Source organism: Peromyscus maniculatus, chromosome 6 (genome assembly GCF_049852395.1).
Source record: "Peromyscus maniculatus bairdii isolate BWxNUB_F1_BW_parent chromosome 6, HU_Pman_BW_mat_3.1, whole genome shotgun sequence".
NCBI classification, from domain to species: Eukaryota; Metazoa; Chordata; class Mammalia; order Rodentia; family Cricetidae; genus Peromyscus; species Peromyscus maniculatus.
This window is the reverse complement of record NC_134857.1, coordinates 24,239,950-24,266,584: the sequence shown is the minus strand read 5'-3', so window position 1 is coordinate 24,266,584 and position 26,635 is coordinate 24,239,950.

The window sequence follows — 26,635 nt, the reverse complement described above, 5'->3', positions numbered from 1 at the left end:
TTTACGAATTTGCAAATTCTATGCAAAAATCAACCATTCTGTTATATGTATTTGGTTACCACTGTGGGTCTTTTTGTTAATTTTCATTACATAAATTTTATAGTTAATGATATGTTCTCTGTACCTCGTTTTCCCAAACAAGTATTTTAATGCAGAAATAGAGATATTTAAGCCTCTGGGGCATGGTTCTGACTTACCTCTACATCCAATTCCAGGTAATGTTTTGGTTTTACAGGTGTCATTGGATTTTGACAATAAGCAAGTTATCTTCCTTATAATTTTCTTTTTGTTGTATGAGAAACATGATTAGAACATCAGAAATGTGTATTATTTTATGATGATAAAAGGTGATTTCAAAGTACCAGTATTCGAATTTCTAGTAGCTATGAACTTAAGCATCACTCTAGAGGAGAAAGTGCACACAAATATATCTGTAGGTCACACAGTGGTGACCAAGTCCTATGCACTAGGAAGAGAGAGCAATGTGGATGAGCACTGAGGAAAGCCGGGAGTGGAGCTGTGAGCACCAGCCGGGAAGACAGAGGAGCAGGGTAAGCGGCTGCCGCTTGGATGATGCTGACAGGGTCAGGTGCTCAGTGGGAGATACAGAGAGGATGACAGAACAGCATTTGATGGTGAGGCGAGCACCGGTGATGTTAAGGTTGGCCTGATGAGATGTAGACTCCCTTAAGAGACACACCTCTGGGTGTGTTGATTGCTGTGGGATGTTCTGTATGTCCTGTGGGAGCCCGTTCTCGGGTTCCTTGTGGCTTTACCCAGCAGGTCCGCATAGAGGATGATTAGGACCATGGGCCTGAGTGCAGGTGTCTGAGATGGTCTGCACTTGGCTGTGCTGTGGGATGGTCTATATGTCAAGTTGCTCTAATTGGTCAATAAATAAAACCTGATTGGCCAGTGGCTAGGCAGGAAGTATAGGCGGGACTAACAGAGAGGAGAAATAAAAGAGCAGGAAGGCAGAAGGAGTCACTGCCAGCTGCCGCCAGGACAAGCAGCATGAAAGGATGCCGGTAAGCCACGAGCCGCATGGCATGATATAGATTTGTGGAAATGGATTAATTTAAGCTTTAAGAACAGTTAGCAAGAAACCTGCCATGGCCATACAGTTTGTAAGCAATATAAGTCTCTGTGTTTACTTGGTTGGGTCTGAGCAGCTGTGGGACTGGTGGGTAACAAAGATTTGTCCTGACTGGGCAAGGCAGGAAAACTCTAGTTACAGTTGATGACTGCTTTCTAGACTGGGTTAATTGAGATGGGAAGACCCATCCTACACATAGGTGGCGCCATTCCATGGGGTCCCAGACTACATAAAGAGGAAAAACACAAGCTGAACACCAGTATTCATCTTTCTTTGCTTCCTGACTGTGGATGTAACCCAGCTGCTCCACACTCCTGCCGCCATGCCTTCCCCACGCGGTCCTGAGTGTTTCTAGACTTTATTAAATATGAAATGCTACACAATAACCCTAAATCTGAACACATAAGCCAATAATAATAAGTAAATCCATAAGTCTTTAGATTAAGATGAGACTAAAAAGCTAAAGCATAAAAATGCACTTAAATTCAAATATGGACCCCATATGGCTCTGGTACTTTCATAGGAAAGAATTAGAGTGCTTTTATGAGTATTTTTCTTTCTACAGCATATGACAGGGAGGGAAGAGGCTTAGGGTCTGACTTTAACGCTGAGCTCAGTGGAGCAGTTAACAACACTGTCCAAACTGACAAGACTGTTTCTTCAAGTACTCACTGTTTCTGGTTCAGTGACTAAAACAGACCTTTTCTCTACCCCCACCCCCCTTTCAGACAATTGAAAATTTCTTTCTTTTATTCAGGCATGTCTGTGGACTTACTTTTCTCTTTAAGTAGGAGATTTTCCACAGCTCTGGGTAAGCACTTTTCTGTCCTTAATGGTTAAAATAAGAGAGAACAATTAAGAGAATTACACTTGCTGTTGAGGAATTGTTAAATGGGTCTTCCCTTCTGAAGATGAACATCAAGTCAGCAGATGAGGTGCTATCAGCAGAGCCCAGTCTCGGATCTAGTGACTGATACTGAGGTAATGACCACCCACCTCTAGCTTCGTTAAAGTAAGCTCTACCCCACTGGAGGTCCTCAGTATCTGGAACCCACCTGGTGTTGTAACTCCATCATCTTCATAACCCACCATTTTGAGGTAGAGGTTGAACATAAAATCAAACTCAGTTAAAATGCTCATGTTTCATTTGCGATCAAATTTGATGTAAATCCTAGAAATGTACTAAGTTGGTAGATGGCATGGAGTGAATCCTGGGATCAGAACTGAACAAGAGGGAACAGCCAGGTGATGTGGTGGTCGGAAGTGGACAAGGAGTTAGCCCTCCTCCTAGAACTGAAGGAGCCATTTCGAAGCAGGTGCTCTGAGCCCTTGTTTTCTGTGGAATGACAATCTGCATATGAAAGCTATTTAAAGTTCCCATATATGAAGTCCAAACAGCTTAAATCTAGTCAGCTGAAATAAAAAGGACTTCCTACTTTGAACCCAATAATTTTGACAAATTGGCTGAGTCTTGTTTTCCAGAGAAATGGTACGTTTATGTATGATCCAAACGGAAATCTGTTTCTCTGGTTTTCAATGTGTGGTACAAATGTGTTCAGTGTGTGCACTGTGTGTTTATTTTGGGGAGTTCGCATTACTGTGCCAGTGGGTAGGACGTAAGGCAACATGCGTGTTTCAGCAACAGATGTTTAAATTACACTTGCACTCTGCAGCAAGCAAAATGATTTTTGAGTGTCAAAATAAATAAACACAGCAGTTTGATATCTTCCAACTTGAATATAACCTGAAGAAACCCAACAAAAGAATCCTAGCATGATTTTTGGCAAGCACTGCAGGAAAGAATTGCCTCATGCCTCAAGCACGGCCTTCCTCAGTATGTGGAAGCAGGATGGGTTTGCGGGTACACAGAGCCTTTGTAAATGATGAACTGAAGTCGAGTGGAAATACCTTCAGAAATGGGAGGGTGGGACACTGAAGACAGATTAAAACTGCAATTGCTTGGGAAATGATGTATTCCTTATACCTGCAATTTGCCTTTGCTGGTTTGTATTCTATATAAGTGTTGTTAAGCTGGAGAAATAGGGGCTTCTATCTCCTCATCAATATAATTTTATTTATTTATCTTTTTTCATTTTCACATGCATGTGGTGTGTATGTGCATGTACACACATGTGAGTGTGTCTGCATGTGGAGGCCTGAAGTTGATGTCGGGAACCATCCTCAATGGTTATTTCACTTTATCCATTTAGGCAATCAACCCAGTGTTCACCGCTATGGCTAGTCTCACTAGCCAGTTGCCCGGGATCCCCTGCCTGCCTTCTGAGGATGGTATAGGCCTTCCCATCATTTATATGGGTCTGGGAATCAGAACTCCATCGTCCTCCCACCTGAATGGTAAATGCTTTAACTACTGTTGAGCCCAGTGTAATTAACTTAAAAAAATTGTTATTTTATAATTAACTTAATTTCACATATCAGCCACGAATTTCCCCATCCTCCCTCCTCCTACCCCCAGCCTTCCCCCCAACCCACCCCCCATTCCCACCTCCTCCAAGGCAAGGTCTCCCCTGGGGACTCAGTCCAGCCTGGTAGACTCAGCCTAGGCAGGTCCAGTCCCCTCCTCCCTTTACCTAGGCTGAGCAAAGTGTCCCAGCATAGGCCCTAGGTTCCAAAAAGCCAGCCCATGCACCAAGGACAGGTTCTGGCTCCACTGCGTAGGGGCCTCCTAAACAGTTCAAGTTAATCAACTGTCTCACTTATCCAGAGGGCCTGGTCCAGTTCCATCCACTGGAGAGAGGAGTAATTAACTTTCTGTTGTCTGCTCTGGATCACCACCTACTTGGGTGATCCCAGGGGCCAGTTCACTTCTGGCCCAGCATGTTCCTGGCCTCACTCATCTCAGAATGTGCTGTGAGCCATTGACAGTCAACTGCTTTCCCCCACTCCCAGTTCCTATGCTTGTCCAGACTGTGACCACACAGAGAGGAAGGCTTTACTGGGGTCAGCAATGCCTCTGCTTACAACCAGCAGAGAACTGGCACCTTTAGAAAATGCTGATTTAATTCATTTATTGAAGTTTCCCTTTCTTCTATGTTGGCATTTCTAAGAGTTTAGGAATTTAAAGAAGGGAGGCTTATTTCTATTCCACCTAGAATGTCGCATTTCTTTTTGGTCATTGATCAGTACTTTAGAGAACAGCCACAGGATAAATTCAAATTTGCAGGAAGAAAAAAAAAAAGCTTCTTTCCAAACTAAACATAGAAGTGGAGATTTGCTTCACTTTTGACTAGAATACTACATTTTGGAAGCCTGCAAAGTAAAATAATTGTTCTATAAGGATTTTTAAGATGAAAACTCAGAAATGGTAACATTTGAAGCGTAATTTGGAGCCTGTGTGGACGAAGTCAGGGCAGAGACTTAATGATGATGCTTGTGGATCAGACACCTGCACCACTGAGCTCTTCTTTCTACCCCAAGCCTTATTTTATTTTATTTTTGGTATCTTAATCTCTTAATATGAAAGCAGTTTGTCATTGATCTCTTTGTACCTTGAATGCTGTCTAAATAAATAACTGCCCACCAGCAACACTGGGTATTTGTGTTTCTTTTTTCATTGTAGATGTTTTGTTTTTAAACTTTTCTTGCCCAGAATAGAAGTTGGTGGAGTAATACTTACTTGTTGTTCATTAACTTTTTATATAACAGGATAATTTAATTAGAGGCACAATGGAATTTAAAATAACAGCGTTTAATTTTGCTTCATTGAAAGAAGCTAAATATAAAGAAAGGAAATTATTTTCCTTTCCTTCCCTGAACTTTCCTGTGGAGATATCTACACCCTGAAACCATCCTCACTGGGATCTAGAATGGCTGCTCCATGTAGAGCCTTCTCTTGATGCTGATTTCAGTCCCAGCATACTCAAATTGGCCAGCTTTGGGTCTGGTCAGTTGTGTGAACTTTATCTGTTCCTGTAGCTGTGCAGCAGACTCTCCTGTGGGTGTGTTGGTGATAACCTGATGGCGGTCATGGCTATGTCTCTCATGGTGAGTACCCTTTCTTGGCTTGTTTGCCCTAAAGAGATTTTGTTAATTGTCTGTTTAAATCTATTGCAAACTTAAAAATGGAAATCTTTTATTCTTAGTACTGAATTTATAAGACATAATATATTTTTGAGTCTCTTTTTTCTTTTTTCTTTTCTTTTCTTTTTTTTTTTGGTTTTTCAAGACAGGGTTTCTCTGTGTAGTTTTGTGCCTTTCCTGGAACTCACTTGGTAGCCCAGGCTGGCCTCGAACTCACAGAGATCCACCTGGCTCTGCCTCCCGAGTGCTGGGATTAAAGGCGTGCACCACCACCGCCCAGTGATGTTTTGTTGATTCTTGCATACAGTGTAATGTATTTAATTCATTTGGATACTTTTGTTGGCACCATTTGTTGGGAAGAGAAACTTTGGCTCTTACAGCAACATCAGTCGACCACAGAGGTGCAGATCTGTTTCTGGACTCTTAGTTCTGACTGCCCTCTTGGTGTGGTCACATGCACATGTTTAAGAGCCTATAGATAGATATTTTTTAATTTACATATGCTGTGAGCATGTTATGTCAAAAACACAGGAGAATTATGTTTGAGTCTTTCAGAATGTGTATATATATATATATATACATAATTTAGAATTATCTTTTGAGATTTTCATCTATAGCTACTATTGTATTTACATCATTTTCAAGTATATGAAAGATAAGTATACAGGTTTTTTTTGAGTCTGATACCTTCATAATTAAAATATTTCTTTATTCTTTCAGTAAGTGTATTTGTCTATAGGGTAATGTGAGAATTGAACTTTATTTTATACTAAATGTATATGGGGTTTCTGATTTCCATTTATTAACTACTTTTTCTTATTATTTGAAACATTACTCTAAACACAGCCACAGACACAGGTACACACATATATATGTGTACATACAAAGCACACAACACACATTCACATATATGTACACACACTACACACATACTTGCACAGAACAATGCATATACACATGGCATACTGTTGCTGGAGGGCTTCTCTCCAGGTTCCACCAAGCCCCGCAGTCCCACAATCCACGTATAAAATAATCACTCAGACGCTTATATTACTTATAAACTGTATGGCCGTGGCAGGCTTCTTGCTAACTGTTGGTTTATCTTAAATTAACCCATTTCTATAAATCTATACCTTGCCATGTGGCTGGTGGCTTACCGGCGTCTTTACATGCTGCTTGTCCTGGTGGTGGCTGCAGTGTCTCTCTCCCTTCTTCCTGTTTCCCCAATTCTCCTCTCTTCTTGTCCCGCCTATATTTCCTGCCTGGTCACTGGCCATCAGTGTTTTATTTATATAGAGTGATATCCACAGCACTTCCCCTTTTCTTCTTTTTTTAAAAAGGAAGGTTTTAACTTTAACATATTAAAATTACATATAACAAAACAATTATCAAGCAAGAATTACAGTTACAATATTAAAAAAGATGTCCTATCTATCTTATATTTGTGAGTTTAAGGTTTTATATCTAACTTATCTTTTATCATAACTGAGGAAATTATAACTATCTAGTCTTTAACCACATCAAAGACCTGAGAAGGAATATAATGGTACCTGAGAAATGGTAGATGGATGCAAGCAACTTTCGGGAATCTTGCAAGAGTAGGCCAAGACAGCTGGCAGCCTGGACAGTGCTGTGGGATGTTCTGTTTGTCCTGTGGGAGCCCTTCTTGGGTTCTTTGTGGCGTTACCCAGCAGGTCCGTATAGAGGATGATTAGGACCATGGGCCTGAGTGCAGGTGTTTGAGATGGTCTGCACTTGGCTGTGCTGGGGGATGGTCTGTATGTCAAGTTGCTCTGATTGATTAATAAATAAAACCTGATCGGCCGTGGCTAGGCAGGAAAGATAGGTGGGACTAACAGAGAGGAGAAATAAAAGGACAGAAAGGCAGAAGGAGACGCTGCATCTGCCGCCATGACCAGAAGCATGTGAAGACGCCAGTAAGCCACCAGCCACATGGCAAGGTATAGATGTATGGAAATGGATCAATTTAAGATAAAAGCACAGTTAGCAAGATAAGGACAGTTAGCAGGAAGCCTGCCATGGCCATGCAATTTGTAAGCAAAATAAGTCTCTGTGTTTACTTGGTTGGGTCTGAGCGGCTGTGGGACTGGCGGGTGACAAAGATTTGTCCTGACTGTGGGCAAGGCGGAAAACTCTAGCAACACTATCTATCTTATATTTGTGAGTTTAAGGTTTTATATCTAACTTATCTTTTATCATAACTGAGGAAATTATAACTATCTAGTCTTTAACCACATCAAAGACCTGAGAAGGAATATAATGGTACCTGAGAAATGGTAGATGGATGCAAGCAACTTTCGGGAATCTTGCAAGAGTAGGCCAAGACAGCTGGCAGCCTGGACAGTCACCTAATGTTTCTCAGCATTGTTGGTGTATTCAAATTGGCTACAGGCCTAGAGTATATGACAGACCATTTCATAAGCAGGAATTCTGAACAACCATCTTACCCTGTCTTGGCAGGGTACAGTGGTCGCTTTCCTTGTGTCCCGCTTGTCCAGAAAGGACAGCATTGTATTCGTACTGTCAGCCGTCAAGGCCAGGGCAGTTCTTTGCCCAATAGGCCATTTTGTGTCAAGAAGACAAACTTCCAAATGGAAATGTCTTAGAAGCCCAACATTCTCTCCGGATCAAATTGGTGCAGCCAGGAGCAATTGTGTCTCACGTCAACAGAATTCTAAGTTATTTAAATGCCATATTCTCTAGGTCTATGAAGTGTTTGAAGATTACCTGTCCATCTGACCTATGTATCTGTAAATCTGGATAACCTAACTAATGTAACTATAGAGATGACAGGCATAGGTGACTATAAATCTATAAGTCTTATCTGCTGAAATAACCTAAGGACTAAAACTTCATGTAAACAAGGTAAACAGTCTATAAGTAAATGTATGGTGAAGAATGATGACTTCAAAATTGTGACAATACACAAGATATTTATAACAGAGGTAGGAATATATAGTGTGATATACAATATGACAATAATCTTAAATATATATCAATATACCAAATATCCTAAACAGAAGTAGAACATACATAAAGTATGACAGATATAAATTTACATTTGTATCAATATAAAAATATTTCAAATAAGAGTCGAAATATATGTACATTATAACAAATATAGTTCTGTATTTGTATCAATACACAAATTATCTTAAACAGGAATATAAAAATAGTTTACATTTGTATCAACATATAAGAATCCATAACAGTATAAGTTACAGTGCAAATTATCTAAGGTTGCTATTGTACTAAATTTGTTTACTAGTATATACAATGATCTACCATCATATCTTATACCTATCCATTCCATTTCTTCTTATTTCTCTTTTTCCTTTTTTTTTTTTAGGGAGAATACTGAGTTTAATATTTTCTTTCACCCCCAACCCTATAACCATCATCCATAACCCTGAGAAATATGAAACCTAAGGGAGAAGGGGCGTTGTTTTCTTAGAATTGCTTCCTGCTGTTTAGGGGGTGATGTTATCTCTATTGGGTACTGTGTGAAAGCTCAGATAGTTAAATCTCAGTTAAACTAACTGTAGGTTCTGCAGCAAGTCTTAGAGTAATGGGTAAGATTGTCTGAAATTTTGGCAAGAAGTATAGTATGATGATGATTACCATGGTATCATTCTGGATTGGGTAGAGTTGTTGTTGTTGGGGGCCCATCTTCCTTCTGGAGACTTCCGAGATTGCTATTGGAAAAACTTATTTGTTATCAAAAATGGAAGGTTTGGATTTAAAGAGGACATAGCATGTAAGAAAGGATTCTGAGAAATCAAGAGTAAGCATGGAGAGAATTAGAATTTAGAAGACAATGGTTCCTTTTTATTGGTTTCCTTCTGTCCCACACCAGAGGGCTCTTCTGATACAGGACTGAAGAATCTCTCAAACTTTTCTTTTAGCAATATGCTTGGGTTTAGAGAAGGAGTGAGCCAATTCCATCTCCAAAGCTAGCTTGGCTTATAATTGAATTGGAACCACAACTTTACTAGATTGATAGATAGATGTTAGACAGTGAGATTTTACCATGTGTAGATTGGTACCAATAGATTCTTTCTTTCTGCTGTAAACATCCGGATATCCAAGGCCTTATGATTTTTGGAAGGTGGGTATTTCCATTATCCTGGAAAGACAAAAACAGAACCCTACTCCAACCTTTGATTGTTAAATTTTTCTTACAGCTTGTAGAGATGTCACATTGGTGGATGATCTTTTACTTCTCTTCATCAAGGGGTTTTTCCTGTTCGAATCGAATTTTTTATTAATTTTGTTGGTATCCATAGCTTTTCTTCTCCTGCAGAAACAAAGGTAAAACCCCTTCCCCAACGTAGAACATATCCAGGTTTCCATTCTGAGGTCAGCACATCCTTGAAATAAACTGGTTGGTTTAGCTCAGGAGTTTTGTCTGTCGTCCAATGTCTCTCTGCAGCTGTTGTTCCTTTCTCATCAGCATTGAGAAAATTCAAGGTTAATAAAGCACTATGCAGTCTATTTCTAGGAGTCATTGTTACCCGTTGCTGTTTATTTAGCATATCCTTTAAGGTTCGATTGGATCTTTCTATGACTGCTTGGCCTGTGGGATTGTGTGGTATACCTCTAACGTGCTTTATATTGTAATAAGTGAAGAATTGTCTCATTTTATTGGAGACATATGCTGGGGCATTGTCTGTCTTAATTTGTACAGGTATTCCCATGATGGCCATAACTTCTAATAGGTGTGTGATCACAGAATCAGCCTTTTCAGAACTCATAGGAGGTCATTATCCCTCGCTATTCCTGGACAATATTTGATAACCACTCCTTTGTATATAGTCTTGTACTAGTTTAGAACCTTCTTATTTAGACAAAAAGGGGGAGATGTAGTGGGTAGCCATTCCAGCTTGGATCTGGAAGTTCCAACCCCCATTGAGACTCTGGCAACTGTTACACCTTCGAGGCGGGGCCAAGGGAGGCGTCTGGAGAACAGAGACCTGGATGGGCGAGTGCACTCTCTGTTCCTGGACCCTAGACAGTGGAGGCTGACTGAGCAGAGCTCCAGAGAACACTGCTGGACTGTGATCTACCTTCCCCAGACCCCCGCGATCTACCTATCCCTTCATTTGTAAGTCACCCACTAAATAAATCTTCCTTTTAACTACGTGGAGTGGCCTTAATAATTTCACCAATACATACACATGCACACAGCATGCCCACACACGGTACATGCTGCTCTGTTTCTGGGCTGCCAGTTTGTCTGTTGCTCTAGGTTTCCCTCCTCACTGATGTTACACCACTTCACTTGCTGACTGTGCTTCTGATTTGTGGGTGGAGAAAACCATCTCTAAACAGTCTCTTATTTAAGAACATTTCTGGCCTATCACTTCACACTTAGCCTTCCAAGGGTTTCTTCTACATCTTGACAAGCTCTATGACTCTACAATTCTGTTCCTCAGGAGAGAATTGCTAGCACTTCCCTTTTGAGACAGCAGAGGATTCCTTTGTGTGCTGAGAGAATGCAGCCCGCAGGCTTTGAAGGATACCGCGGTGTCAACAGATCTGCCCACAGATGGGATTCTGAAACAATGCATTTAGTAGTTGTATCCTGTAATCAATGTGATATCCTATGTCCCCTTGGCATGCAGAGAACAGTAAGTCCAAGTGTGTTTTCCAGATTAGAGGGGGGAGGGCTTAATAAGGACCAGATCTGGAGAACAACTTGGTTCCTTACATGTTCTACAAATGGTTCAGAAATGCCCTCACATCTATTCAGAGTTTCCCCATTATCCTGTAGATATAAAAGCTTGAGTTCTAATAGCTATAAAACCACTTCCATTGATCCCTTTCTTCAGTTTCTCAACAAGAAGTCTTAAAATGAAAGGAAATTCTGACTGGTAAACTATTGAAACTTTCCTAACTGCCAACCAAACAGTCATTAGCAACAGTGATTTGGGGGAAGTGCTTTCCCTTAAATGTTGGGCTATTTCTGAGAGAACCGACTTCTCCAGCCTGAGATGCCGGAAAATCAAGTATGACGAATGGCTTTCACAAGGATGTCTAGCTGAGGATAGCCACGGTGAGCTCTGTCCTCCTTTTTGTCACGGCCATCACTCTGAAATTACGGCCTCTAACACACGCCTTACACTGCAGGCGATGGAGCACAGCAAATCATCACTAAAATTCCTCAAGATGACATGGTGTCCCATTTGGAGCTGAGCACTCCACCGTCCCTTGTTCTCTGAACCGTGACCAGTCACAGGTCTGTGTTGTCATCTACCACAAAAGGAAGCTTCTCCGGTGAGGGCTAAGAGATGGGCCTGTGTGTTTGTGGATCTGGGAGGAAGGAGGTGAATAGATCAAAAAACGATGCATGAAATTCTCAGAGAACTGATAAACTTGAGGAATGGAAGTCTGAGTAATGGAAGGAAGTTTAAGGGTGTTATTGTACGTGGGGCGGGGGGAGGGCTCATTCAGTAAAGAGCCTGCAGTGAACTAAGGAACTAAGTTAGATCCCCAGCACCCATAAAAAGACAAAAAAGCTGGCTGTGTCAGTATGTACCCACAATGCCAGTGCTAGGGAGGTGGAGAAAGGAGGACCCCCGGAGCTTGCTGTCCAGCAGGCCTAGCTGAACCAGTGAGGTACAGGTTCAGTGAGAGGTTGTGTTAAAAAACTAGGAAGAGAGCAATTGAGGAAGACACTTGAGGTTGACTTCTGACCTCCACATGCAAGCACAGGTTTGTACCAGTGCGTGTACACACACACACACACACACTCAGGCACATACACATATGCATACACACACACAGGCACACAGGCACACACACATACTCAGGCACACACACATATGCATACACACACACACAGGCACACACAGGCACACATCCCCTCCACATACCCAGGAACACACCACCACACTCAGGCACACACACACCCAGGCACACCCCCCACACACTCAGGCACACACACACCCAGGCACATCCCCCACACTCAGGCACACACACACACACACACACACACAGGCACACATCCCTTCCACATACCCCCACACTTAGGCACACACACACCCAGGCACACCCCCCACACACTCAGGCACATACACACCCAGGCACATCCCCCCACTCAGGCACACACACACACACACACACACACACACACACACACACACGCACACACTCAGGTACACACACATATATATGCATGCTCACATGCGTGCGTGCGTGTATATGCACACACCCACACACTAGTTTGCATGCAACAGATTTCTTATGGAAATATGAGTCTTTAGTTTATGTGGGATAATATTCTTTATTTCTTCTGAAAGAAATCAGCCTCCAGGAGAGAATTTGCCTCATAAAGAATCAAAACTAACTAAAAATGTAATGTTTGTTTATTGCCTTGGATGGAGTTTCTTATTAATCAGTGTCCCTAGCTAGAAGGCAGGGAGAAGGCTCATGTGGAAGACACAAGAGAAGATATGGGGTGGAAATAGCAGGGGAAACAGGGTATAAAAGGCTGTGGGCAGAGAATGAAGAGAAACACAAAAGTCCAAAGAGTTCCTTTCTGGTTGGATAACAGCAGGAGAAAGGAGACATGAATCCAGATTTTGAGAATAACATTATAATAGTGATTAGTTATGGCTTATGGATGATGTCTGTTGCTTATCTTTCAACTGACTGTCACTTTGAATTAGAAAGATGTAACTGACTTTTGCATGTTTATTTTATAGTAAATATTTGCTTCTGTTATATTTGTTTCATGCAATAGACTTGGGTATGAATTAGTAGAAGTAAACTATATGAATGAGTGTCATAGAATCTCCCTGAGTTCCTTGGAAGAGAACTATAATCTGAGCAGGGTTGTAAGATCTGTTGTCTGGAACTCACTCTATAATAATTTAAAAGTTATTGCAGTCCTGTTAGCAGGACAGGCTCCCTTTAGTATTTTTTTAGGGGGAAAGCTTGAAGAAATGTTTACTTGGTTTTAAGTTACATGGATGTAGAAAGATTATATATTTTCCATTTTAAGAGCAATTAAATATGTTTTTTCTCTTTTGTCCACAGTACCAAAAATAAGAACTCAATGTTAACATTTAGAACTTTATTATAGTTTGACTTTCATCAAGGGAAGTTTTTATTCTGGGTAACTCATAAGAGTAAATGCTGCAACAAAAGAGTAAAAATTGATCTTATATTTTAAACAAAATATAATATATAATTTTCCATGACTAGACATAAAGCATATAGTGACCAGATTTTTTTTAAAGTGGGGATACTTGATACTTATTTGGGTTTTCAGTTGCCTTTTTTGCTCTACAGACTAGAATAAATCTATTTATTTTCAGGGGAATTAACTTTTCTCTCATTTATTTTTGGTTAAGAAATATGACCCCTCTAAATTTGACAGATCGTGTACTGTCACTGCTGTGGGGAAATGGCATGTGTTGTTATCCCAAAGCCACAGAGCACTGGCGTCAACGGGCTTGCTGAAGGGAGCACAATTTAACGAAATCTGTGTGACTTGAACAAATAAAGGGTTGGCAGCATCGTTTTCACTTTGACATGGAATACAAACCTCTCCCTTGCAGAACAGACTGAGATTTGTTATCATCCAATTTATCAACAGATTCATTTTGTATTATATTTAGCAACCGCATTTTGCACCAGGCACAAGCAAAGTTATAACTGTGTTAGGAGCTAAATACGTGGTCCTGTTGTCACTGGTTTCAAGTTGAGAAAATATCAGATAAGAATATTCTTTCTACCTCTCTCCAGCACTCATGTCTACTGTCCAAGGTTGTGTTTTTAGCAGGATGGTTTGATGGTGGTGAGAAACAGTTGCCCACAGGGAGGGCTGGGATGAGCATGTCTGGGCTGCTGAACTGGCCACGCTTCCTCTTGTGTTCTGGAGATGAATGATGTATCACTTCAGCTCCAACCTCTCATCTGTGAAGAGAGGAATAGCACTAACCACCTCAGGACCCAGCAGCTGCCTCAAGATTCCTAAGTGAGAGGACAGTGGTGACTGGGTGGTGTGCTCATTTTAGTTGAAAAGGGTCTCCAGGACTTGTAGTTGAGATGTATTGACAGAAGTTTTTACTTAGGCTGTGTGTTTATTGATGGTTCACTGGTGAAGATCTGGAGAAACCAGCTCTTCTAATGGCTTCTGGGCAGGTCTATGATCAGGACCTAGCTCAATATGCATATATGTATAAATATATACATGTATACATTGGCCTATTTCTACTGAGTATATTATGAAATAAAATACTAATATTTACATCATGCCTTCAGTCTATTATTCTTTTAGTTCATGTGAGTCTTACCATGCAGCCCAGGCAGACCTTAAGAGGATGCACACCCCTTGTCTCAGCCTCTTAAGTTCTGATGTCACAGCGTACAGCACCTTGCCAGTACTTCTGTACTTTTAACCATGTATGTGAGCATGTATGTTTTATTGTTTCTCTTTGAATTGCAGTCGGGAAGGGAAAATCAGTTGAGAGATCAGAGAGTTATCTCCTTTACATGATTCAAGTTTCTCTGTCACTGAGCTTTCTTTAGATTCTTCCAGAGTAAGAGTCTCTGTGTGATGCTCAAGGGACCTGTTCTGGGCACATTATACCCAGATCCCACTTCCTTTAAGGAGAGGGGTCTGTAAGATGTTCCAATTATCCGGCAAGTCATCTGGAAATTATATTTGTGGTTTGATATGGATATAATTTCTCATTTCTCATCAGGTTCTCTTTCTCTTCTTATGTCCATCATTTGGAATTTGTCAATGTTGAAAACCACTAACGTGAATTTTGATGACTTCTTATAATTAGACCTTTTTGTGAGCATTATGTATTAAATAATAAAAGAATGTAGTTCTTATACTGTATCTAAATATTTTGAGGTTATAAAAACCCAATATATTTAGCTTCATAAAATGTTAACTATTGGTTGATTTTATGCTGTTTATTGAATTTGTAGAAGCTGTTTTTTAGGGGTATATAATTTATTTTGTACCTGCACTGATCAAACATATACTATTGCTGAAAACTCAATAGAAATAGGATTTAATTAGACAGAGAGACAGACAGAGATAGACAGAGACAGAGAGACAGACAGATAGACAAAGACAGAAAGAATGATTATAGTCGCAACTTTGTACTTTAGAGCAATATTGAAAGTAACATGAATTACCTGTAATGCAACAGTTTACTACTTAAATGTTAAGAAGCATTTTCAGAGTGTTAGATGCATTAGAGAGGCATGTCAGTTCTTTATGGTAACGATTCACAGAAATTATCCATAGAACAGTCCTCAGATGTGTGGAAAGCACACGACAGATAGTTCAGACACTCAACTCCTGGGATCCTCACTTCCTGCTTCCAGACATGGACTCTGCTTGCAGTTGTGTTCTTACTTTTTTTTAAATTCCATTTAGCCCATGATTCCTGAATGTTCCTAGCCTGGGCATCTCCTGGTTAGTGTGCTACCACCTCTGTGTGTCATGAGATACGTGTCACTGTATTCTGTTTCTTTCTCTGTGTCTTTGAGTACTTATTGCTTACTATTGGTACCTGTTTTCATGTTGAGTGAGTGAACTATTTGGCTTAAAGATAATCAGTTGGTAAAATGCTTGTCATGAGGACCTGAGTTTGATCCTGTGGCTGTGTGTAAAAGCTAGATGGTGTGGCCAGTGAAAGACACTGTTTCTGAAACAACCAACCAACCAACCAACCAACCAAACAAACAAACAAAGAAAAACAGCAAATGAACAACCAACCCCAACACACCTCTCCAAATAAAAATAAGACAGCCAAAATCCAAGGTTGAAAGCACTTGAAGAATGACATTGAGGTTCACTCCAACCTCTACATGTACAATGTGAACTTTAGACACACACACACACACACACACACACACACACACACACACACACACACACACACACACGGGGTGTGTGTGGGAGAACACACTGAAAACCAATCACAGGAACTCCCATGGTTCCTACCCTCACTGGTTGCATCTTTTACTTTACTCATATCCAGTCTGTTCCCAAGTCCCTCTACACATCTACCAGTCAACACATTTCTGTTGTATTTCTGTCTTGTTGTGCTGCATGGTGGAAATGTGTGACATAGGAAAGCTATAGTTCCCTCTCTCAGTGCTTGCATCTTCTCCTTCTTCCCTCACATCCAATCTGTCACCAAGTTTCATAAATGTTTGCTGGATGCAGGAGCCATTTTTCTGACCCATGCCCCTCTGGCTGGATTATTAGACTGACTCCTTCTCACTTCAACACGTTTTCCTTAAGTCATTTTTATCCGAGTCTCCTAATTCCCTTACAATGCAGATGTCATCAGTCCCCAAATAAGGATCTGGAGACTATCCCTTTCTTTTGAGTTTCAGGCTCATAAATAAAATGCCTACTGTCTCTTTTCTTGAATGACAGGCTTCTCAAACTCCATGTGTTCAAAATAGAACTTTTGTGTGTGTGTGTGTGTGTGTGTGTGTGTGTGTGTGTGTGTGTGTGTGTGTGTTGTAGTGCTAGGAACCAACCCAGGACCTTGTACAAACTAAGTAAGGGCTCTGTCCTTGAACTCTGTCCCCACCCAAATGAATAGCTTTAACCTCTAACTCTGCTCCTTCTCCAGTGTTTCCCAGGCTGGTGAAAAAGGCAGCGTCTCCATCCATCTGCACATCTATCGGTCAACAGATTTTTGTTGTATTTATGTCTTGCATGAATGGTTGTGCTATATGGTGAAAACATGGGACAAAGGAAAGCCATGGTTCCTTCCCTCGCTGGTCACATCTTTTCCTTTATTCCTCATATCTGATCCATTACCAAGTCCCATTATTCTCCTAAACATATTTCATCTCACTGGACAAGCATGGTGCATGCTTATGAGTTCAACATCAGGAGGCCAAGGCAGGAGGATTTGCCACAAATCTGAAGTCAGCTTAGGCTGCATAAATGAGACCAATCAGGCCTACACAGTGAGGTCCCATCTCAATAAATAAACAAATATGAATAATAAATAAATCAAACTTCAGATCATCTTTTTTTTTTCCACCGTGAGCACCACCCACTTCTAAGCTAGCACGGTTTTCAACTGGAGTTCTGCTACATTCTTAAGTGCTTCTGCTGTGCCCACTTTCAGCCTCTATTGTACCTATTTCCCCCACCATAGTCACAGTAAAATTCTGTCAGTTCAGGACTTGTACATTCCTCCCCACGTTAAATAGTTCAGTGGCTCCTGGCTGTACAACCCTTAATGTGAGCCTTCAGGCTACTGATAAAGTACTCAGTGCTCCCCATCCCAGCTTTGTTGTCTCCTGCCTTCCTTCCCTCTCCAGGACACACCCACACTGGTATTTTTCACCTGAGTCATTGCCTCTGCCTGGGAAGCAAGCTGCCTACTGGTCCTTGTTTCTTGCAAGATAATCTATCCATAGGGAAGAATTGCAAGGAGCTGTTTATTCAGTAGGCTGCCTCTGAGATACTGTAACTTCCATAACCAGGATGTATGTCTTCATTTTATTTACATTGTATCTCTAGCATGCAGCAACTGTATGTATCTATTAAACAAAGGAGTAACTTATCATTAAATTCTCACATTTGGGGTAGAGAAATAGGATAGCCATTAAGCTCTCTCTCTCCTCTGGCAGAGGACCTCAGTTTGGTTCCCAGCATCCACGTCAGATGGAGCACAATCACCTGTGCTCTAGTTCCATGAGAATCCTATGCCCCCTTCTGGCTTTTGTGAGTACCTGCACTCATGTGTACATACCCACACACAGACACACTGGTATAGACATACTTAAAAATAATTCTTAAACAATACACGTTCACAGTTATTACAAAATGGTTCCCATGGAAGTCCCAGGGTTTGCAAATTGGTTTGCCAAGAAAAATATTGTCCATAATTCCTAATGCTTTTCAAATAATTCAGTAAGAGAGTGGTGATGATAACAAATAAACCTTTATCTGGGAGTTCATTCTGTTTCAAAATTCCAAAATGAGGAAGTGTGGTGAGAGGTCTCTGCCTGACCAGAGTCCTCTGCTAGTGAATGTGTGCGGCATCTTCCACTCCTGTCCTTCTTGCTGCTTTTGCCTACTGAAACCAAGGAACAGTCAGGACTTAGAATAAAACAATGCCCACCTAAGAACAGGGAGGCACTCTACAGTACACACACACACACACACACACACACACACACACACGCACGCGCGCGCGCGCGCGCGCGCGCGCGCACACTATTCTTGATACCAATTTATGGTAACAAAACAAAACAAAAATAAGATATAGAGATCTCAAAGAGTCTGTTTGCAAAGGCCAAGTCTTAAATGGCAAGAACTGAAAACAGGAGAGATAGGATTGGAGCCTCATGACTCAAGATGATGAAGGCCAAGGGAATGATTAAGGAAAAGTCCTTTATTGTCTAGCGACAGAAAAAGCCCTTCCTAACAGGAATAATAAACCATGGAGAGAAGAGAACAAGAAGATAAGGCATCTGGTCACTGGCTGATGCCCCACCCAGTTCCCCACCCTGTTCTTTGGGTGTAATCACTCAGGGGTCTGGTAAGTGATCAGCAAACCCATTTTGGAGTCTCTGCAGTTGAGCCCTTGAATACTTCCTGCACAGAGTTATGAGTTGAGGACCTTGTATGTAGTTGGAATCAACAGGAATGAAAGCAACAAGAGATGATGAGATACATCTCCATATTCTGAGGTCTAGAGGCAGGGAGAAGATTTGGTTCACACATGCTCCAGTGGACATCATAGGAGGCTGAGAGTCCTGAGGGATCAGAGGAGACTGCATTCAAATTTGGTGGAGCTTAGAGTTGGTTAGAGCTCACTGTGAGCAGCTCAGATAAGGGCTGTGTATACCAGACACTAACTATATAACTAAGATGCCAGAACTGTCAGAAGAAAGTTGGTACCTACTTGTGCCCAACAGACCACGGGGCAAGAAGCTGCCATTCAAAGACACAGGAGGGCCAGACATTGAGAAGCTGACATTCAAAAACACAGTAGGGCCAGATATCACAGCAGAGGCCAGTGCTGATATAGGGACTGGGAGTCCCTTCCCTTTCTGCCAGGGTGCGATGTTGTGTTCTTTGTATCTCTCCACTATCCTGAGAAGAGGTGAAGCAGGAGGGGAAGCCTACAGCAGGGAAGCTGATCTTTAATTTGGACTTTGACTTGGCTAAGTGTATGTCCTGAATTAACAGGCACATCAACCTGGAAGCCAAGAGGCTGCTTTATGAAATGTGATTGCACTTTCCCAGCCAGCGTGATTGGCTCAGGTCCCAAAGTTTTCCTTTATGATTGTGTAAATTTGTAAAAGTGCCTCAGTTTCCTTATTTGATTTGAAAATTAATGTCACCCTGGTTGAATGATGCTCAGAACAGCACCTGTCACATGCCAAGCACTCTGGGGCAAATAATCCCAAGGATCATTGGTAGCTGCTTTGTGAGGGAAGACGGATGTTTTCAGTCAGGATAGATGTTCTGAATGAAATCAGACTACCTCAACGAAGTTGCTACAGTTTCCATTGTGCCAAGGGCTAACCACTCTTTCCAGAGGTCACTGCTTTTCCTGTTTAAAGTAAATATGACATAGGTAACCATGGATACAACTGGCGAGACTTCCATCTGGTCTCCTCTTACTGATTTGTGCATCTCTGAAGGAACAAGAATCTAGACTCTAATGAGGACTACGAACAACAGGAGTTCCCAAATTTTGCCGTGAACTCCTAGTTAGAAGATCGGAATGAGGCATATACTTGATGATGTCGTTACCCCTCTCATTCCACATGAATTCAAAATGCTATTATGTCTTGTCCTACGAACACTGCCTTTCAAAAGAATGAACAGACACAGGCGCAGATTATTTGGTTTAAACAATATCATTAAGCCCATGCTGATTTGTTCCAGGTTGTGTTAAACTCTGGTGTGGAATTTGGATAGGGCAGAGTGAAAGGATGTGATCTTCACCTCTGCAGAGTTCAGTGCAGTATTGCTTATTTCATATCATGGTGCTATGTTTACATGGGATAGTGTGCGAGCCTGTGCATGTGCGTGCGTGCATGCATGCGTGCGTGCGTGCGTGCGTGTGTGTGTGTGTGTAGTATGGCTTGGTGGAGTGGACGTTTGTTTCCAATTGCCATGACAAAATGCCCCAACAAAACCAACTTACAGGAGGAAAGTTTTATTTTAGCTCCAGATTGCTGTTCGTCATATCAAGGAAGTCAGTGGTGTGAACTCAAGGAAGGGGCTGTATTTCTCAAAGTGCCCTGCATATCTTTAGTTTTCTTTAGTTGGTCATCACATTCATTAAAAGGGATGGCTTAGGGATGCAGTTTCCAAAATCTTCCTTATGCAAAAAATACTGGTCCCAGAAGACTTGGCATTGATCTTTTGAGATTCAAGAGTAAGCACTGATGAGATTAAGAACCAATTTTTGGTGAGTGTTTATGACACATTAAATGGAGTCCCATTGACCAATGACCAAGAGGCCTCTCTTCTTGCAGTCTCTAGGATTTTTCTGTCTTCTCTCTGTAATAGCTGTGATCCTACTCCATGTTTTTACATCCTTATGAAAAAGATCATGTCTGCAGATTGCATATGCAGGAGGCTAAAGTCCCTTTGCAGTCTCCCAGCTCGGCCACCTTCGAAACAACTGGGCCGATGTCACCGAGGCCTTACTGTGGGGATTATTTCTATGACAAACATAAGGAATCCCTTTGCAGTCTCCCAGCTCGGCCACCTTCGAAACAACTGGGCTGATGTCACCGAGGCCTTACTGTGGGGATTATTTCTATGACAAACATCAGGAATCCCTTTGTTTTTAATAACTTGAATAAAGCTATTTAGTTTAATGGAAACTGTGCATTTCCCACCTCCATTTTCCTAATTTCATGACATTTACATTGATGAATTTTAGGGTAATTACTACAAGGAAAATGATTTCTAAATCAACTTTCCTGACAACAAGGGTCCACCTGAGAGGGGAATAATTGCTCTATTCGTGCCTGATTTTGTGAGATGCATGACATTTAATGAGTGAAAACATTAATAACGGTATCAAATTAAAGAATCCAATTGTGTGACATTGTTCCTGTAATGTCTAACAAATTTAATTGGAAAGTTATGGGGAAGGGTCAAAGTAAATTCAAATGTTACACGATTTAAGGTTTGCCTATTAGCTTAAGGGGAGTGTAGAACCTCTGCTTCCAGCTTGTTGCCAGTCACATTTCTACGATGTAGCACTGTAACGTGAGAGAGGAAATTAGAGGATGCTTACAAGGTCAGCTTTGAGATACTACAACACTATGATTCTTTAATCTTTGAAGAAACTAGAGAAACGAAGCGTTTGTGACAAAGACATGCTACTACCTCATACTCTGGAATGATAAAGCCTGAAGTGAGTTTTGTACCTGATTTATTCCTTTTTGCTCCCCAATATGTAGATGTCAGAATGATTTTAACTCCAGAGTTATGCTCATAAGAAAACTTGTGTTTCTGGGATGGTTTCAGGTTCATCATGGCAGCACCCCCTTTGTCTCATAAAGTTTTCCTTATGCCCACTGTTCACTGCTACCCTCTATGCTTTCTGAGCATCTCTACACTCATTGGTGGAGTACAGACAGTTATTGTTTACTAGTCTTATACACAGTTTAGTTCACTGCAGTAGACTGTTAATTTCAGAATATTAACATTTGATACTAGTTTCTTAAATAGCTTCTCACTTCCTGGGCTACTTCTTAAAAATTTAGTTTTATCTCTGTGCTCTGTATGAACAGCTCTGCTCCATGTAAAGGTGAAGTAAATTTTCACCACAGAATGGAGGTGGCTTTTATGAACAGATGGGTTGACAAAGACAGTGATGGAGCGTTCATTGCACTTAGGGTATGGCTGAACTCCTGTAGTGTTGTCCTGTTGTCTCCCAGGTGAGAGGAGGGAAAACATTTCCTGTAAAATGAAGGACTTGGATGGGTTTGAAAAGCCATAAACCTACAGTGGACTAGACAGGCTGCATCCATCATGGACTACCCACTAATGGTGTCCACTCTTCTCTCCTTCTGCCCTGTCCAGCTGCTTGTCCTACCGTTAGTCTGTTCTTTCCGGGAATAGTGGACAGCACTAGATGGTGAGTGCCAGCCTCCCGCAAGTCTAGTTCAGTGCAGCTGAGGTGACTGGTCACATTCTGTCTTCCTACAGCTCCTTATATTTTTCTTCCTCCTTCACAGCTTGTAAAGATGTGCCAGGGTGTGCCAGTGAGTACTGGTGAGACCCAGTGAGTACCAATGAGAACCAGTGAGACACAGTGAGACTCAGTGAGATCCAGTGAGTACCAATGAGAACCAGTGAGATCCAGTGAGTACCAGTGAGAACCAGAGAGATCCAGTGAATACCAGTGAGAATCAGTGGTGCTCATAGATCATCAGGCTGATGACCCCTGAGATCATAAGTGTTCACCTATCTCTATCTCTGTCTCTGTCTCTATCTCTCTATCTCTGTCTCAGGTTCTCATCTCTGTTTCTGTCTTTCTCTTTCTCCTGATTCAGTGTAGGCAAGGGGTTTTGAGAAAGAGCCAAGACATGTGGCAACCCTTAAGTTTCTTCCAAATGTTGTAAGTGCAGAATTGAAGGTGGAGCCCACCCTTCTCTCTATCACTGGTCTTGACAGCACAGAATTTACACTGTCCTTGAAGCTTGGAAATTGTCAATTTTTCAGGTCAGTGGAGGAGCTGGCTTATTGATTCTGAAGCTGCTATTTGGTAACCATTCAAGATGCAAAGAAGAGACTTTACCTCCCAAATCCTGCCATGCTGCTTCTTCCTCCACAGCAGGGCATCATTTTGCTTGAGGTATACAGACAAGCATCTTTTCCAAGCATGCTCTCGGTCAGGCAGCTTTGTCTTTGTGCCTGATGTTATTATACTCCCTCAATTTAATATCCTCAAGTCTAGTTATGTGGCCGTGCCAGGTATGCCTAGGTTTCTGCTCATCTGAAAAATAGCTTCATGTTATTATAAATAGAACCCACATTTGGCGATGGAAACGCACTGCTCATTAGGTACAGCAGGACAAACCATTGGCTCCTGGCCACACTTTGCTAATGCTGTAATTTCCATGTCCCCCTGGATATGGTTATGAGGCCTCTCTTTATTTCGAAGGCTGTAATTGTAAACACATGTCTTTGACTGGATACCTTATATCAGCAACTTCATCTGCCATGCCAGAAGAAGTGCACAGCGCATCGTGACTTCAAAGAAACCCGATGCTGGTTTCTGACTTGAGATAGGTTTGGACTGGGCTATTAGCTTATTGCTAGATTTGAAAATCAAACCCCAGTCTTAGGCTGAAAGGCCAGAGGAGGAAACCCCAGTACCAAAGAGATGAGATTTAAAAACAAGACCAAAAACAAAACTTCAGAGTAGACAGAGTTCATTGTAGTCAACGGGCTGGCAGAACCACTGAATCTGACATACAGAAACCGGAGCCTATTATCAGTTACAGGCATTGGGTTTATTTATGCTGTTACTTCCCAGATATGTCTGAACTGATCTGTGACTGTGCAGTGAGGAAGTTCCTCTGGCTTCTCCACTTTCTTTCAGGGGGCATTTTGGTGAACCCATGGTCCAGTTACGTGCAACAAAATCTTGTTACAATCCCACTGAAAAGCAAACACAGGCATACGTCCTCGCAGGTCACTTGTCTGGGAGTAATTGAAAACTGCACTGATCCAACTAAAGGTGTCCACATGCAGTGCATGAATGTGAAGCTATGCACCCAGGCCCTGGAAACCTGCCAGTGGCCACACCCTCAAAGAATGACTTTCTCTCCAGCAGCCATCAACTGTCATTAGCTTCTCTCTAAGAGGTGAGGTCTGGAGATAACATCGCCTATCTATGTCCAAATGTTGGTTGCCTTGATCTTGGTCACATCTTCTGCAGGTAACAGAGCTGCTGTGAGTTCATTAGTAATGAGCATGTCATGTTTAGCAGACACTATTTCACAGAGTGTGTGTGTGTGGAGTGTGTGTGTGTGTGTGTGTGTGTGTGTATCTGTTTTAAGGGGAAAATGTTGGATACAATCATATTTTACTGTATAAAATTCTCAAAGAATAAAAGGAATTATAAATTTTAGAACAATAAATCACTAGCCCATCTTAAGCAAAATACACACCAATGATCCAGTCACTCTTGGTTGGTGCTTTTTCTTTTTTTTGTTTTTCAAGATAGGGTTTCTCTGTGTAGCTTTGTGCCTTTCCTGGATCTTGCTCTGTAGACCAGGCTGGCCTCAAACTCACAAAGATCCACCTGCCTGTGCCTCCTGAGTGCTGGGATTAAAGGCGTGTGCCACCACCGCCCATCTGGTGCTTTTCTTTTATGTACAAACACTCCTAGACAACCAATTCCTGAATCACTTCCTTAAGAGAAAAATATCTGTTAATAGCAAAGTGGGATATATGCTTCATATTTACCTACATTTCCATGATTCTGCTTTTTATATTATAAATTCTTTTGAATTCTCCTTTTTTCTTTTTCACTAACTCCTTGCTTTCTGACCTTTGTGCTCTATACATCAGGCTGTTTTTAAACGTATGCTTCTCCTGCCTTAGCCTCAAAGACCTGGATGACACAAACATGCCACCAGAGCTGACTTATATTTTATGCTATTGAATCAGTGGATACTATTGAAAAAAATCACAATTCTCGCAATTATTTCTCACTGAGTTTTACGATGACTATCATAAAACCTAAAGCACTTCTGCTCATGGAAGTGTATCTATATTTCTGGAATATTCTTGTAGAAATTCAGCAGTATCTATGGAAACCCAGCTTCTATTACTAGTTCTTGTCACTGTCGGAAGGTGTGTGGGGACCTTTAATAGAAATGCAGATGGTAGTTTCCTGATATGACCACAGCGTGAAAGAGAGTAGGCACTGAACCTCCAAGGTCAGAGCTGTGTTCAGAATTTACCTTAGTGTCAGCTGCGCAGGCCTTACGTAAAGAAAGAAGAGGACCTTTTCCCCCAATACACTGTGAGGCCTACACCAAGGCCTGCCAGCACCCAAGAATTAAGAATTAGATCTCTTTAAACCAAAAACATTTTTAAAAATTCAAATATATGATATAGCTTCAGAGGGTTGACATTCCCTAATTCATAGACTGTATTTTTCCAAATACTCAGTGACACGGCTTTTACTAACAGGAAATTAAGCCTGGAGACGAAAACTTTGCTTGAAGATTTATACTCATAGTTTTTAGTTTTGTGTATGTGCGCATCTCTGGGTGGGTTTATACATGGGACTTCAGGTGCCTGAGGAGAGCAGAGGTATAAGAACCCCAGAGAAAGGAGTCACAAACTGTTGTGAGCCATCCAAAGTGGGTGCTGGGAACTGAAATCCTGTCCTCTCCCAGAGCAGCAAGATTTCTTAGCCACTGAGCTGTCTCTGCAGCCTGCAATTGTGGCTGATAGAAAGTGGAGACACAGACCATTTAGTGATAGCAGAGAAAAGAGACTTTTGAAAACCAAGAGCTTCTTAAGGAATTCTAGTTCGAAGAATTTGTCTGTCTATCTATCTATCTATCTATCTATCTATCTATCTATCTATCTATCTATCTATCTATCTATCTATCTATCTATCATCGTCTATCAATCATCTATCTACCATCTATCTATCTACCTACCTAACTCTCTCTCTCTCTCTCTCTCTCTCTCTCTCTCTCTCTCTCTCTCTCTCTCTCTCTCTCACACACACACACACACACACACACACAGACAGAGTTTTTCATGTCATGGCACACATATAAAGTCACAACAGCTTTTCATAACACTATAGACAGCAAAGTGACAGGGGCTCAAAGCTAGAGTAGGGGTCTGTCCCTGATGCTAAGGTTGGACAGGACTGAGAGACTAGTTACCTTTGTCTGCATTTACAGCCTGTCTGCTTCCTTCCTTCCTTCCTTCCTTCCTTCCTTCCTTCCTTCCTTCCTTCCTTCCTTCCTTCCTCCCTCCCTCCCTCCTTCCCTCCCTCCTTCCCTTCCTCCCTGCCTCCCTCCTTTCCTTTCCATTTTTCTCCCCTTCCTTGGTCTTATTTTTTCTTTACTGTGACTCATTTCAGAGTATCAGTGGAGGGAAAAAGATACATGTCTCAGTTTTGGACTTTTCATTTACTTCAAAGAGAATCAATTTAGGCAGAATACAATTACTTCTATAACTATTGTTCCCTGTAGTAGGTGTTTTGTTGGTTTAAAATCTAACTAAGTTCTGGTTGAGCTCACAAGACCTTGGAGGATGCATTGGTCTGCTGAGTGCTCATGTCAATAGTAACTGATGTTGAAATCAGCTCAAATAATCCCCAAATTGGAAATGACAATAACATGTTGAAAAGTTTGCAAGTAAATCTCAGCTCCACTTTCTCCCAATTTAATTTATGCTTTGCTATAGTTTTAGCCATAAGCATAAATAATTCATTTCAGCAAGGGTCACAGAGA